Raw genomic sequence first — 6000 nt, 5'->3', positions numbered from 1 at the left:
TTTAGCCCTGCATGTTGAATCTTTTATTTTAACGGGGTCCGGGGGTTTCTCGAATTTTGAAACTTGGGCTGTTTAAGATGCAGTTAGTTTGTTTGAGAAGAAGAGGAAGACCGCTTAGATACGTTTTTTCGTTGTTGTTCTATGCGGATAATTTTCAAGAGGTTCATAGGCCAAGGCCCAAGGGCGACATCTGTTGGTGAAACTGCAATTAGAAAAAAAAAAAAAAAACAATCTCAGTGTTTGTATATTTTCATATTCACAGAGTTGTCAAATTATTAGGGCTGGGAAAAGATGAATCGCATCCAAAATACAAGTTTGTGTCTACATGATATATGTGTGTGTACTCTGTGTATAATTATTTTGTATATATAAATACACACACATATGCATGTATATATTTAAGAAATATTTGCATGTATATATATATAATTATATATAATTTATATTATATATAAATTTAAATATTTTATATATAAATAACAAATATTTCTTAAATACAAACATGCAAATGTGTATTTATATATATACAAAATAATTATACACAGTACACACATATATCATTCATGTTCCAAATCTGTGTTTTTAGTAATTGTGGTGGTTTTTGGTATTTATAATTTTAACTTTTATATTATTTATTTCTTTTCATATTTGGTGCCATTGTTAATGTAAAACGATTTATTTGCAGCAGTTATTTTGGAAGTAAAGATAACCTAACTAAGAAATTCTGAATGCTTGTTATTCCTTGGGTGGGTGGGTGGTTGGGAGTGGGGGGGCACCACCAAGCATTTGTGCTTAGGGCACCCAAATGGCTAGCGCCGGCCCTGGCCACCATGTACCCATCCTCTGATGGCTACTTCCAGCATGATAATGCACCATGTCACAAAGCTCGAATCATTTCAAATTGGTTTCTTGAACATGACAATGAGTTCACTGTACTAAAATGGCCCCCACAGTCACCAGATCTCAACCCAATATAGCATCTTTGGGATGTGGTGGAACGGGAGCTTCGTGCCCTGGATGTGCATCCCACAAATCTCCATCAACTGCAAGATGCTATCCTATCAATATGGGCCAACATTTCTAAAGAATGCTTTCAGCACCTTGTTGAATCAATGCCACGTAGAATTAAGGCAGTTCTGAAGGCGAAAGGGGGTCAAACACAGTCTTAGTATGGTGTTCCTAATAATCCTTTAGGTGAGTGTATCTCTGTATTATTAACAGTTTGAGTAATTGAGTCGTATGTAGTCAGAGCAGAGGCACACATGAGTGGAACCCATTTTATTTTGGGAATATCATTGTACACTCGTGAGTTTGTGAATTTTTTTAACAAAGAATTTGGAAACTCACACAGCGCAGAAAATGTGTTAATTTAACAGAATGTGTTCTATTTCTATAACTCACCAGCTAATAAACTTAGCTTTCTTGGAAAGAACAAAGTAATTCATGCCATGCGCTGCTGCTCAACTCTTTTTCTTTTCATATTTTGGCATTCAGATCTTTGATATTTCCCAGTAACATGACCGCTTTGACTTCTCTCTTGCCATCTACGCACTTGCTGTACAGCAACAGAAGATTGAACATTTTTGGAGAGAGAAGAGGGATTGTGGATTGAAAAAGTTACTTGTGTTACAGAATCCAAGATTTGCATCTGTATGTTTATTTAGAGGTAGAAAGCGTTGAATTAATAAGATCCTGCATCAGTCCTATAGGAAATTTTGCGAGCCTTTCTTTGTAATCTTTAATGTTTCTTTCATTCATAAACTGTTCTTATGCAGGTTAACCAGAGCTATAATCAATCTTTATCTATCTGACACTCTTGTCACATCATGTCATAATCTGCATTTTACATTATAGCATATTTAACACATATGCAGCTCAACCCTTTTTCTTTTAAACCACCCTTAAAGTGCTGTAACATAATTATAACTCTGGCCTTCTCACTGACAAGTGAGAGTGCAACTGGGCAGAAGCATTCAAATCTGGCACAGATGAAGGCCGTAATTTAATGGATGATGACAACTGATTGTGCAAGGCTTTTCTGAACGACAAGTTGAGGTTGTTTTAATGAGGCATGATTACAGGGTTCTGTATTCCTCTCTCTCTCTCTTTTGAGCATCTCCGTCAGAGAGCCTTGGCCCCCTTGGCAAATGTTGTATAGTATATTTATCACCTTTGAAAAGACAGCAACAAGCGTGGTGATTTCCGAGAACTAAATATGGAACGCATGTCAGTTTTTGTTCTCTTGACTGCCAGGTTTGAGCAGTTTTAAGGTCCCAAGTCCATAAAGGGGCTTGGTAAGACCATAAGCAAGGCCATAAGAAACCACATTTCCCACAGTGCAAAGCATCAGTAAAATGTAGGATAGTTCAAAATGGCCCACTCTTCTCTTGCAGGATAAAGGTAATTGCTTCAAAGGTGTTTGTATGGAGGGGCTGAGCTGACTTCTGGAGGGAATGTCACCATGGCAACAAGCCCAAGACGATGACATTTAGAATCAGAGATAAAACATTAAGCAAGAAATACAGCAAATACAATTACCAAGATAACATTTGTTACATTGGAGGCCAAAGGCAGGATTCCGATCTTTCGACAGTTAAAAGCGCGGATGCAGGATGCAGAGCTGGCGTTTTTGCTTAACGGCCTTTCAAAGCGTCTCACTTTCATCAAAGCCCCGCTCCCAGTCTGTAAACGGCTTGCTGGGAGCCAAGTTGATTTTCTGCCTTTGACTTTTAGAGGACCTTGAGAAGGCTGCAGTCACACTTTAGCAATAGGTTTCCTCCTGAGGCTAGTTTCTGCGCAGTCCCTGGGAACAGCTCTGTGAATTGCTGTTCACCCTGAAGGACCGCGGCTGAGGAAATCACACTAACCCAAGACAAAAGACACGGGACAATATTTACACTATACACTCACATGCGACATTCCCAGAGGGTTCTTACGTTTTACCGTTTTAACAACAAAACCTTGTATCATGTGTTTTTTTGTGCGTTAGAGATTTTGGATATAAAAAAAAAACATCTATTAGTCCCTGCAGTAATTGTAATGCAGCACACCAAAGAAGTCTGACGTGAAAGGAATGGAATGAGACTGACATCATGAGGTCTATTATATCTTAATGGCTGATGTTGTCAGCAACAACAATGAAAGATGGATGATTGCACTGTGACATCTAGTGGTAACCAGTTGATTGATGGCCTGTCAAACTGGGGATTTCTCATAGCCTACACAGTTCATGTACGTAACCCATCAGTCATTTATCGGCATTATTGATTAGCACATACGCCAGAAATATTAAAACTATCATCCACCCAGCACTTGTAATCAAAACTGATGGTAGTCACATTGTTTACATGCAGCACTATATAATCGATAATCAAATTGATATAGGCTATTAATTGCTGCTAAGCTGGGCATTTGGTATTTAGGATAGGGCATTTTGTTTTTAGAATTGGGCATTTGGTCATTTAGCCATTTAGGATTTAGGATTGGGAATTTGGTATTTAGGATTGGGCATTTGAGGATTGAGGAGTGTATGCAAATAAGGAGGCGTGGCCCAAATACTGGAGGCTGGGTTTGAAATGGCTGGTGCGCAGAGGCACCTTATGGACAGCAGAGGGCGCTCCCAGTGCTCCAGTATTTGGGCCACGCCTCCTTATTTGCATACACTCCTCAATCCTCAAATGCCCAATCCTAAATATCAAATTCCCAGTCCTAAATCCCTAAATGCCCAATCCTAAATCCTAAATGGCTAAATGACCAAATGTCCAATCCTAAATACCAAATGCCCAATCCTAAATACCAAATTCATTTTCGACTTAGACTTTTAGTTTTCGACTTAGACTTTTAGTTTCAAATTTAGACTTTTAGTTTTCGTTTAAGACTTTTAGTTTTAGACTTTTAGTTTTCGTTTAAGACTTTTAGTTTTAGACTTTTAGTTTTCGTTTAAGACTTTTAGTTTTAGACTTTTAGTTTTCAATCTGACCCAATAATCCCTCCATAAATATTGTTAGCCAAGTGATTTCATATTGAAACGTGCCTTGTAAACAGCTGGCTAACAAATTCTTAATTGCAGTAACTAATCTTATCATTTGTTCAAATAAAACATTGCATATCACTCCCATAACAATTGATCTGCTTAATTATTGATATTAACTGTTAATTTGAATATTTACTTTTTACTTTCGGTACTTACGTACGTTTTAAATCGGATACTTTTGTACTTTTACTCAAGTGATGTTTGAATGGAGGACTTTCTACTTTTACTGGAGTAATTTTTTATTTAGGTATATATACTTTTACTCGAGTATAACTTTTGAGTACTTTTACCACCCCTGTTAAAAACACCACATGCATATAGCCTAGACAACATTAAAAGCTAGATTTTCACCACAGGGGGACTTTAACATTATTTTATTTATCCATCATATTAAAGAGACCTTTTAGAAGCATATTGGTTTATTTATGCCCCTTTTTGAGCACTTGAGCTTATGAGACTTGAGTGTCTGTAGATGTTTAAGAGGCTGCTGTGTCGATTATTGAGGGGTTCAGTTTTATTTCGATCAGATACTCTTAAGACTTTTACTTAAGTCATATTTATGCCCCTTTTTGAGCACTTGAGCTTATGAGACTAGAGTGTCTGTAGATGTTTAAGAGTTTTCTGTGTCGATTATTGAGGGGTTCAGTTTTATTTCAATTTCGATCAGATACTTAAGACTTTTACTTAAGTCATATTGGAATTGGTGACTTGCAACTTGTAATGTAGTAATTTTTGCTGTAAGATAACTCTACTTTTACTGGTTTGTAGCCTACTCTTAGCGCCTAAACTGTAAGCTTGAAAATGACTTAGTTTTGGGTGAATTGTAGAGGGTTAGATTATTTTTTATGGTTTAGATATTTTACATGCTGCTGTGTGGTTAATAAAAGGCTTGTGATTATCTCAAATGGAACTGCTCCATATATGAATACAAAGTAAAATGCCATGGACAAGGATGTGGCATGCATTAGTAATACCTGCACAGATTGGAAATGGGAGAAACTCACACTCCTATGGTTGGAAACGGTAAGGCATGTTAATTTTACTCTTGTGAGTAATACTTTTTTTTGTGCAGCTAAAAAGATAAGTGAAAAGATTTCACCTCCCATGGGGGACGTTCTTTCTCAGGATGTTATTTTTGTTCAAATCTCAAAGGCTTGCAGTTAAAGTTTATGAGGGATTGAAAATGGATAATTAGCATTTAAATGATCTAACACTTGTCTTTTTTTCTCCGTCGTGGCTGTCACTGTAACCTTCTGTGATGCGCTCTCATCGGATAGCACTTATGTTCGTCTGGCTGGGGAGTTGACAGGGTCTGTGACAAAGTTAAGTCTTCTGGTGTGGAGGTTGCCAAAGGGTCATTTCTTATGGACTCGCAAGTTGTTGAGAATAAGCTCGATAAGAAATGACCGACTGTTCAAACACCGAGATCACATACGAGGTTAAAACCAATTCTTTGCCTGGGGAACGGCAGCGGGGTCACTGCAGGTGTGGATATTCCTGGCAAACAAAGCACATGAAGTGTGAAAATTTGCCGGGTTGCCTGTTTAATTACTCAGGGAACTCATTAAGAAGAGTGGCCTGCTTTTAATATAGGTTAATTAAAAATTTTATTTCCGAGTCTTGATAAGGCTGATGTAGTCATGCAAAGACAATAACACAAGCACGCACAAAATAGATAAACATGAACGGCTGGATGGAGAGTATAGGACCGTGGAGGATTAGATGTGGCCGGAATCTCTCTCTCTCTTTACCTATACTGAAGTAATCTCCTCCATCTTCTCTTCTGCTGGGCTCTGTACCTCACTGATTAACACAATGTCTAAGTGATTGACTGCAGTCATTATTTAAACGGACGTTACCTCACCAGGGAGGTTCAGATTTCTCTCAATCAGCAACTTCTTCACACAATCAGCGACTGTTTCACACCTGGAACACTCATGTGATGAAAGTACCGATCCACACCAATT

This window comes from Rhinichthys klamathensis, unplaced genomic scaffold (genome assembly GCF_029890125.1).
Source record: "Rhinichthys klamathensis goyatoka isolate OS25496 unplaced genomic scaffold, OSU_Roscu_1.1 h1tg000121l_1, whole genome shotgun sequence".
NCBI classification, from domain to species: Eukaryota; Metazoa; Chordata; class Actinopteri; order Cypriniformes; family Leuciscidae; genus Rhinichthys; species Rhinichthys klamathensis.
The sequence above is the reverse complement of the archived record's forward strand: the minus strand, read 5'-3'. Positions refer to the sequence as shown.